The 10,971-nt window shown below is 41.5% G+C and overlaps 1 long non-coding RNA gene across 1 annotated transcript; it reads right to left on the minus strand.

Annotated features, from left to right (window-relative positions):
- Nucleotides 1–575: 575 nt before the first annotated feature.
- Nucleotides 576–10,068, minus strand: LOC139622534 (uncharacterized). The gene is made up of 4 exons (XR_011691301.1): nt 5,512–10,068; nt 1,756–1,978; nt 1,030–1,152; nt 576–698 (listed from the first exon to the last, which is right to left on the minus strand). It is a non-coding gene; the product is annotated as an uncharacterized lncRNA (long non-coding RNA).
- Nucleotides 10,069–10,971: the final 903 nt, after the last annotated feature.

The raw sequence follows: 10,971 nt of genomic DNA on the forward strand, positions 1-10,971 counted from the left end.
CGATGCTGCTTTCTGCTCACATGATTATAGGAAGGGTTTCTGTTATCAACAACTGGTCACCTGCCAAACTAACAAAGGCAGTATCAGTGTGTGGAATCAAAAGGGTCCATTCATCTCTAAAGAACAAGCTTTAATGTTGCAGTGGGACTTCATCCAAAAGTATCTCTCTTTGACGTCACGTAGTCAGTAAACTTTGTCCCGGGATGTGGCGCATTGAGATCTGCAAGTGTTGAAGGTCAAAGTTACACTGTAATTCATATGGGAAGATGTGTGTGTGCATATGAGCGTGTGTGTGTGTGTGTGTTAGAGAGAGAGAGGTGGTGTGTCAGATTGAGAAGTCTGTCACAAAGGAACCAATAAATGGAAACTTTGATGGCTCAGACCACAGGAGACACAGAGAGAGAGAGAGAACTTCAAAGATGCTCTGCCTGCTACTGCTACACTCAACGTGTGTGTGTGTGTGTGTGTGTGTGTGTGTGTGTGTGTGTGTGTGTGTGTGGACTAGAAGCACTGATCCAGAGAGGACAGGTAGAAATAGTAGGATGAGAGAGAGAGAGAGAGAGAGAGATGGGGGTTTGGGGGCAGGTCTGATCCTTGGCCACCGTCCCACTGAGCTGCAGCCGTCACATCCACAGTGAATCCACTGCAGAGGTGAAGGGGGTAAAGGGTTTTCACAGCTTCAGAGAATCCTTTAAGGACTAAATGTAAAAAGACAAAATAAGATTATGTCAGAGATGACAAAATCATCAGTGGAACAGAGAAATATTGGAAATTAAATTAATCAAAATGTTTACATTTATCATTTCCTTGAATTCATGATGATTATATTTATTTATAATTTTTTATTTGTATAAATGTAAAGATCAATTTATTAATTTTTTGCGATTCATATTATAGATATAGTTATAAAACGCAACTAGGTTCACATTACATCCCTGATTGATTCATATAAAATATCAACCATTTGTGTAAAATTTTGTGTGAAGTGTTGAGTAATGGCTAAAAAGTGTTTTGTGAGGTCACACTGACCTTGACCTTTCACCAAAATCTAATCAGTTCCTCCTTGAGTCCAAGTGGATGTGTGTGTCGATATCGCGTTCACAACGCCAAAACCATGTTTTTGTTTCGAGCGGCTGCACATCAATAAAAAATCTACCAAAAAAAACACAAACACAAAACAATGAAAATAAAAAAAGTCGTCGTCCTCACTGTCGAGGACATCAGGCTGTCCACCATTCAGAGCTGTGGAGACCAAACAGAGCCTGGTAATTAGCAAGACGTTCTGTACGGATGAGCAGGCACCTGCAGGGAGCAGAGAGGTATTTTAAGTCGGTTAATTATCAGTGTTAAGAATAAAAATGCAATAAAATTGCTTTTATTCTAAGGCTATGGCTACACAGTACTTGAGGTTCAAAGACAGAGGGAGGGAGAGATGAGAGGTCATGGTGTAAACTTTGGAAGAGGAGCGAGCAAGAATATTCTGCAGTCACGTGTGTGTGTGTGTGTGTGTGTGTGTGTGTGTGTGTGTGTGCGGTCGATAACACGTGACCTGACACAAAGCCATATCCCAGTGTGGCTAACAACAAAGACAGGTAGAGGAGGAAGCAGAGAGGGCAGGGCAGTAGGAGGAGGAGGGGGGGGCAGAAAAGAGAGAGAGAAGAAAAGGCAAAGGGACAGAGAGTAGGAGGAGGAAAGAGAAGAGCAAGATGTGAGAGCAATTTTGATAACAAATGACCTGCCACAGAGTCCATATACCTGTAGCAGGGACTGTTGAGGGAAGAGAGGCTTTGGACAGTGGCTATTATCACTTCAAAGCCTCACTGGGGAGTTTGGAAGTTCTCATCGACTTGTGTAAGCCAGAGCAGTATTTCTTCTACAAGCATTCAGAGGTGGAGAGCACCGGCTTCCCGACTGCCATTTAGCCTGTGCGACAAAGAAACCTCTAGAGCAGCTCGACTGAACTCTCAGGAACACCTATCTGAAGCACAAAATGAAATTCTCTGCAGCAGCATTAAAGCGGCGTCAAGCTGAAATGTGACAGTCACAGTAAAACACAAAGCTAAGTTGAGACCATTCAATGCTAAACTTCAATAACATATCAAAACTACAATCATCAACAACCAGCCAAGTTACAGGAAATATGGTCACAGCCCCCCCCCCCCCCCCCCCCCCCCCTACAGACATTTGAGTTAATTTGTGTCAGTTGTGTATAAATTCACGAGTTATGGTCACAGTGACCTTTGAACTTTGACCACAAAATTCTAATCATTTGATCCTTGAGTCCAAATGAATGTTTGTGCCAAATCTGAAGCACAAACAGAGGCATTAAAAAAAGAGAAAACTAGATTACCAGTAGAAATTATAGTGTCAAGTGAATTAGTAGAGATCCATTAGCACCGCTTGTTCATTGCTGGTTGATGTAATTAGTGTAAGTAAGAGCCCATGGGAGGGCGGGAGTGTGGTGGGATGGGGGTGGGGGGTTGTATTGGCTTGGTGGTCAGGCAGTATTTCCAGAGTAGATGTAATATAATCTGGCAACAAAATAATGTTCAGCTTCCTAACACGTTTTTATTCTCTTGTGTATGTAGCTACAGTATTTCCCAATCCTGGAAAACAGTGATGGGGTGAGGACTCAGTACAGTCTTTACCTGGTCAAAGATCGAAATACCCTCATTAGTAGAGGGGCAGTTAGAGAAGCCGACATACCCCGAAACCAAAAGGGCAAAGGCAGGTCAGGTACCTTAGATTTCAAAGGTCACACAAAGGCAGGCAAAACAAAAACATGGTTAGAACACTGAGGCAGCACAGTAGCTCATTTAATGAAGGGGTGAATGCTGGAGCGGGACTATATTAAAGTAGATGACTAATGGGAAGCAGGTGTGTGAGCAGGACACTGGTCAGGTGAGGGACGGCAGGGTCTCTACCAACAGCACAGGTTAGTGAAACATGACTGGAAATGAGCAGGAGAAATGGAGACAGATGAAGCAGTTTGTCAGGTTGTACACAAGTAACATACACACAGTGAATTATCTGTGCTGTGTTAGCTTTTGCTGCTAGCTGTGAGTTGGTTTGTACCCTGGGGGGGTTGTGCATACGTGCAAGTGTAGAATTGATGTTGTATGTAGCACCAGGTTTCCATAAGCACTTTTCACAGGTAGTAACCTCAATTTGAAAGTGAAATCCCTGAGTGGAAATTATTTAAAGCCACTGTGTGAGAATATTTTTGATTAATAGTATCTTGGTGGTACAGTGTTATATTTTCCTTGTGTAAAAATAAGGTGCTCCCAGTGAAAATTAGTGTGGTCTACTGTATGTTGCTTTCAGCCCATTCATTTCAGTGACCCCGACACCACAGTGACTTTTCTGATTCTGCCACCAGAGTCAAACACGCACTGGCTTGGTGTTGAGGAGACTAGTTGTAGTTTTACTGCTGACATTAGATGGTACTAAGAAGTTAAGTTACTGATAGCACATGTATAAATAGAAAAATCTATTTTGACAGCTAATTCTTTACTTTTGGTAGTGACATCTACAACCCCCCTTAAACCTCCCATTAAGGCACTAAACTGTGCACCGCTGCTGCTCCAAACCCCCCCTAAGTGGGGCCCAGATGATGTGTGGTGTAGCTAGCCTGTACTCATGGCCTGCATGTGAGGCATTCGGGAACATCCGTAAGTCGTACCATCCAACATAGTCTGCATGTGACATGTTTAGGGGATTTCTAGTTGGCATGTTAGGTGGAGGGTTGGTTGTGGGGGGGCGGGTCTTCTTTGCCTGTGACCCCACAGAGTCTAGGATAACCAGTGTTCTTGAACTTGAAAACAACAGATTGAGTTACTGACTTGTTGTGCAGTTTTTGAATGAATCACAGTCTTTACTGGCAGATGGCGTTTGAATATAATCTTTCCATTATACTCTGTCATATTTTGAGCACTTTTATATGACTGATACACACTTCTACCACTGCAGTAATCATCTGCACTGCATCTGCACTGGACGTCGCCTTTGAAACTGCTTATTAAGAATAGCTGCATTTGAATGCAGCTCATAGGAGACAGGGTTGCAATAACGATTGCACGGTAAGAATTTGCACTGAAACAGCTTTTCATTTAAGTTTGATTATAATGAAATCGCTTTGAGTTTAACAAGTTAACATTCCAGTGTCCTAGGAGCTGTGATAATGACTGTGTGTGAAATATGTGTATGTGAGGGTTTATGTTTGTGTCTGGATGCAAGCCCATTGTGTGGTCTGGCTCCTTCTGATCTTGTGCTAAATCTGTGAGAACCAAAGTAAGTTCAGACAGTACATTCAAGAGGTTTCTGGAAAGACTGAGCCTTACGGCTGCTTCTCAGTTCTCATCAAATAGTAAGACTTGGATTTAGAGGTTGTAGGGAGTTAATTATTTCACATGTTGTTTTCCATGTTGACGACTGGGTGTTCTGCTTTTTTCATGAATCATTTGCAGGTTTTGGGGTTGTGCTAATGAGTCACATCAAAGCTGTGAAACCATGTATGTGTTAGAAATATATGTGTGGCTTAGTGAAAAAAAATAAATAAATAAATAAAATAAAAAAACACATTTTGAGGAAAACAAAGTTTGTAATTCCACAAACTTTGAATTGATGTTGCCAATGTGTCCTCTTCAAGCTGCGAATAGCAGGAAAAACAACTTCTAAACTAATTTGAAAAGTGTGATTCCTCATTACACAAAATGTAATAAAAAGCAAACAAACAGTAAATATAAGTAATATCTTTCTACACTAGTGCCGTGGACATTGAAGCAATTCATTCATTCATTTGTAGCTGCTTGTATTTGCAACATTTCTTAAGACTAAGAGTACAAACATATAAAACAAATATATATAACAGAGGGGAGCAGTTAGGTTTGACACATTACTCTCTACTTCTTATTATGCTGTCATTAGAAGTATAAAATAAACAGTGTGTCTCCAAGAATGAATCTGGGAATCAAACAGATGAGAACCGCAAACTTCAAGACATCACCAAAGTTGTTTCAGCAAGTTTAAAGTGATGTTTCCCTTAATCAGCATTTTAGTTTATTCTGCTAATCTTTTGTTTTGAACAATCACCATTTAATATTTAACAAATCCTTCCTGAATTTATTTGCCATTTGTCATTAATCTCTGGCTGTTTTGTTTTTAGGTGAGTTTCATAAATGGATAAGTGGTGGGTGGGATGTGTGTCTGGTGGGTGCCCAGTTGAATGATATATGATATATATATTTGTGCTTTCCCATTATCCCATTCTCGTGAACGCGGCATCACAACACCACCATCAGGGAATTTCTTCAAATTTTTAGCCATAACTCATGAATTCATATGCTAATTATGACACAATTTAACTTTTGATATCTATGTGGATAAAATAAAGTGACAACATTTTATATCCAAATGGTCAAAGGTCAACTTCAATGCTGTAACTCAGGAAGGGGAGATTGTAACTATACCAACCACAGCTTGGCTGGTTAGCATTAGTAGCTGTTAACTTACCAGCATGGAATAAATGTTGTGAGTTCAGCATCAAACTTCATTCCTTTACTCGCCAAGAGCTGTCCACAGTGGCAGACAGCAACACCAATGTTTTGCTTCCACTTCTATCACAGCACGCTAACCAGCTATCGCCGGGCTCATCACTGCAGCATCCACCCTGAAGAAGTAGCACTGCTCAGAAGGTGTAGTATAACTTCTTGTATTGTAAATGCAACAATGGCTGACGCTCTTGGGAAGCGACCATCACCACCACCACCTGCTCCTGATAAGAAACCTCATTTGGCAGCAGAGAGAACTCAAACCTTTCAGCTGCAATCAGAACAAAAATCAGAGGGAAATAGTGTGGGTTGGGTCATAAACATGAGCTTGGGGAGCTAGCATGGCTAGCTGGGTAACAGCAGCATATATTTGCCTACAGCATTTTATCATTAATCATTTATCATTGTCATTGTCATTAACCTCAGTCATAATCCTTGCAGTCACTACAGTCAAGCAGCATCTCAACTTCTCTGCTACTTGTATTATTCTGCAGTGCAGTAATGAGACAGCATTATAAACAAACTAATGAGAGGTCAATTCCCGCTCCCTCCCTCCAGCTGAGTTGACATTGGTGCACCCCTCATTTGTTGAATGTGTCAAACGAACTGTGAAAACTGATGGAGGCAGGTCAGTTTGAGACCTTAAGTGAATGTGTCTCCACACAGAAATAAATAGGAAGCAAAGTCCAACCTCTTTGACGTTTTTCATTAAACCTCTGCTCAGGTCAAAGCCACATTCATCTTCCATCCAAAGTCCCTTCATTTATTCTCAAACTTTTTCATGGAAAACATTTTTGATATGTCACAGTGGGAAAAGCACAAGTATAAATAATAAAAGTGAAGATGACTGTATGGCATTTAGAGCTTTGGTTTCAGGGCCCTGGTTCAGACTGGAACACTTTCATAGCTTATTGGGACACAAATAAGTTATCAGCCGTCATTAATGCTACTAGCATTGCTAATAATAGTTATTAGAAATACTAGGTGAGTTAGCATTGCTGCTGTCTGCTGACTATTTCCACCTTTTCCACTGCTTCACACAAAACACATGAAGCGTATGCTGATTCAAAACAGCAGCGTGTGGAGTAAAAGAGCAAAACACAACACAATCGACAACACTACACACAACACAGACTAATAAGCACCTTTTTCACACAGCGTGTTGTGACTGAGTCCAACGGGAAAACAGGGTATGGTAGTGTACAGTTTCCACTGACGCTGTGCTGTGAAAAGGTTAAAGTGCACCACATCTCTACTGCCAGGTGCTGCTGTTTGCTTATCAGCTGATTTGCCATCGTACCTGCTGCCAAACAAGCCACCTGCACTGCACACACTGCTTCCTTCCTCTCCATCACCACAACTTTAACAGTGGCAGACAGCAGCAGAAGGTGTCACACTGTAACAGGTGAAATACACCAGGGTGAGGAAGATGTTAATCAAGAGGTGTGCACACACCCACACAGTCCAGAGAGGAGGTTTAACCAGGTCAAAGTGAAAACACCTGTGTGGGTGGAGCAGGAGCTTTAATGAGTCCAACCAGTGCTAAGGAAATAAGTTGGCGTGTGGTGTTTTTTGTGGATGTGTCCTGATGATTTGATAAACCACCTTGTAAAAACAAGCTTGGTGTCGAGGGCTGTATAACATTATTGTTATGTGGGGTTATTTTAGTAAAGCTGCTCTTGTTATAGTAACAGAAAGGTACAAAAAGGCTTATTAAAACTTTTTTTGACCAGAAATTTAAAAAGTGAATTTCGCCTCACACCCTGGGACTAAACTCATTTAAAGTTTTAGCTCAAAGATCCATGGTGAGGGTCATAAATTTTTATCAGCTGAGGGCTCAAGATGAGTACATTTAATCTCACCCTATGACTCAGACTCATTAAAAACATGCAACTCTCCTTGTCAGATGATAATCTGCACTGCAGAGTTATTATGGGACCAATATAAACATGAACACAAGGGGCCAGGTGAAGTTTCTCATGGTTACATCTTGCTTAATCTTCTCCCACTGTGTTTACAGGTCATAATAAAAATTGATAATAAGAGAGCTGGCTGTGGCTCAGGAGGAAGAGCCAATCAGAGGGTTGGTGGCTCAGACCCTGGTTTCTCCAGCGTGTCAAAGTGTCCTTTGACATGATGCTGAGACCCAGATCACCCCTGATGGCTGCTGCATCAATGTATGAGTGTGAGCATGGGTGGGATGTATGGATGTGTGTGTGAATGGGTGAATGTGGCTGTATTGTAAAGCACTTTGAGCGGTCTCTACGACTAGAAGAGCGTTATACAAATGCAGTAGCATTTAGCAATAAATATTGAAGGTACATCAACATGTCCTTGTATTTTTCCAGGGTCATGATGATGGCTCAGAGAGGAAGTGTATTTATCTCTACCTGCTGCAGCAGCCAGCAACTTATAAAATTTAATAAAACTGGAACTTCTGCTGTGGTCAACAAAAAGTGGGCTACTGTAACTCAAGGACACCAGTAATGTGACATTCTTTATGATATCCTGTCTCTGGTCCAAAGTACTGCCAGATGAAGCTGATCCCCACAAACCCAGACAAATCTGGGATCCATGTCGAGGCGAAGACTGACTGACATTTCATCTTCTGATGCAAGAACACATCGTTTTACAGCCCGAAATAATGAGTAAAAATAGAAAAAGAGACAAAAATCCTCATTTAACACCAACAAATAAGACATGGAACTTCATTTTATTTAAATCATATTACTGAAGTTACCATTGGTGGTTTTCCAGTGTGTAACCTTATTAACAACAGATGTCTTTCTCTGTTTCCTCAGTCCCTGTCTCTCCATCATTTTTTCTCCCTTCATCTCACACCCTCTCTTCTCACCTCTCCTTCTTTCTACTCCTCCCCCTCTTCTTACTCTGCTGCTCTGTCACCTCTCTGTCATAGGAGCAACAAGCAGCTGAGAGGTATCTGAAAATACAGCCCTGTATATACTCAACTAGTATCTTATAACTGCCTCTCTCTCTCATTCTCCCACTTTCCTTCTTTGTTTCCCCTCTGTCTCTTGTTTTTCCCTCTCACACTCTCCCTCTTTCCATGAAATGTGGCCTCCAAATAGACTCCAGACTGGATTAATGATCTGCTGGCTTTATATTGTGTGTGTGTTTGTGTGTGTGTGATTGTGTGCGTGTGTGTGTGTGTGTGTGTGTGTGTGTGAATCCCGTCCTTGGTCTGGCATTAACAGTGCATGTGGGAGTTGATATTACTCTGGGCCGACAACAGCTATCCATTTAACAAAGACACACACACACAAACACACAAAGAGTAAAGGAATTAGGTTGACACGATGGCACCCGGTTGGTGACTTGTCCAAATTTTTCATCCAGATCTAATTTTAGTCATTAATTCAGTCGTTTGTTGCCTCGTCTTGTGAGTGTGGGGCTATGTTTCCTGCCAGAAGTGAATTAAGAGAACAATTAATTCCAGTGTATTGTGTGCACTTCCACCAAACTGGCACCGTTACATCTGCCAAGGAGGTCGTGTTTATAGTCCCATTTGTTCATTAGAGCGAAATCTCAAAAACCAGTTAACAGATTTTGAAGAAATTAGGTGGAAATACGCACCAGTGGCCAAGTGATTACTTGAGAATTCTCTTTTTCTCTCTTTTTTTTTGTTTTTGCTGTTTTGTTATGAAATGCTGAATGAATCATAGATATTCCATTTACCACGTTTTCCAGTCCATGTGATCAACTCTGAACAATTTCTTGCTGAGAGTTAGATGAAAAGATCTCCTCCACTCTCACTACACTTCAGATTAAAGACACAGCTAAGATAGCAGTTTCCCCCTATTTCCAGTCTTTATGTTAAGCTAAGCTAAGCTAACCATCTCCTAGCTGTTTGTTCAGACTACTTTCAATGTCCGAACAATTACTTGAACATATCTGAACACTTCATATTGTGAAGAGAGCACAGATACAGTAGTGTATGATTTGTACATTTACACATTAGCCTTGAGCATTAGAGCTGGGGCTAACTCAACACTGACCAACCAATCAAAGGCTTTAGAATTATTCTAAGTTGTGAATATTGTCACATGAAGTCCTTGGCAGACAGTTGGGCAGCTCTGGCCTTGAGCCTTCACGAAGACCTAGGGCAGTGACTTTTGGCCCCACCCTCTCTAAATCAAAATGTAATTGGTTAATTCACCTGCCACTTTCTAAACAAACACGAGCAGGGGTGGGAGCTTCAGGCCTTCTCTCCTGATTACGAAGTGCTAACCAGTGAGTGACTGATCTAACCTTTTCTCCGCCTGGAGACAACAAAAAAAAAAAGAAAAAGAGAAAAATGTGATTGGATCACTACATTTTCCTGATTCTAGGACAGTAATTCTTCATTTTTTTAAAGTGTAAAATGCTGATATGTTTGTACCTGATGGTTCCCTACTGCATTTGTTAGCTTTACTTTAAAAAGGAGAGAACATATAATAAAGCCAGTCAGTGTGTTGCCACCTGTAGATGTGTGTAATAATGATGCTCTGTTGTTGGTGAGTTGAGGAATAAATCATCTATTTCATCCCTGTGTTTCCCTATTTGAGCATGTCTGAATGTTATTTTGATTTTGTTGTCTGTTTGTGTGTGTGTGTGATAGGAAATCACCTGTTTACTGTGTGTGAGTGTGTGTTTTTGTTGCATCTGCGTTTAGTTTCAGGTCATTCTATATTCATGTCTAATTCCACTTGTACATAATTGAGAGGCAAAGGCAAGCATGGTAGAGTTAAGGCGCAGCAATGTTCGCAAACACAAACCTGATGAATTTTACAACACTTCGCAGCGCTTAGCTGTGTTTTACAGCGTACACACAGACACGCATGGCTGCCCAGGGATATGCCGGCTCCGGCTGTCCTACTTCTGGTTTTAATTCACCTCCTCCGCTCTCCTCACTGTGAGGTTTCCCCCTCTCTCTGCTCTCTCTCCTCCTCATTTCCTCCCTTTCCGTCCTCTGTCACCTTTATTCCCTGAGAGCAAATAATTTCCCCTCGCAGCCGTCCTTTAAATGCTCCTGCTAATAATGCAGGTGAAAGTAACACCAGAGCAGATGAGTGGGATTTTGCACTGATTATAATGCAGCAAACAAAGCGACTTTCTTCATCAACTGAGTATTTTTCTCTGTGATTTCACTTCAGGCTGTGCAAGCAGCTGTATATTAACTTTCACAGCTTTCAGTGTGTGTGTGAGCTGACGCACACGTGCAGAGTGATGGAAAGCCATTAGGATAATTTACACAGTATCAAAGGCTTAAGGCTTTTAAGAGAAGGAGCCTCTTCCTCTAAGCGAGCACACAAAGATACGCTGTCAGCCGCAGATAACTGCAGCAGCCAGAGATCCTGCCCAGTCCACTTTGTGCAGGTGTCAGACTGAGGCGTTGAGAGGTGAGTGGTGCAGATTAATGCTG

The sequence above is a fragment of the Trachinotus anak genome, unplaced genomic scaffold (genome assembly GCF_046630095.1).
Source record: "Trachinotus anak isolate AG129_WGS33_773 ecotype Australia unplaced genomic scaffold, CSIRO_AGI_Tana_v1 ptg000007l, whole genome shotgun sequence".
NCBI classification, from domain to species: domain Eukaryota; kingdom Metazoa; phylum Chordata; class Actinopteri; order Carangiformes; family Carangidae; genus Trachinotus; species Trachinotus anak.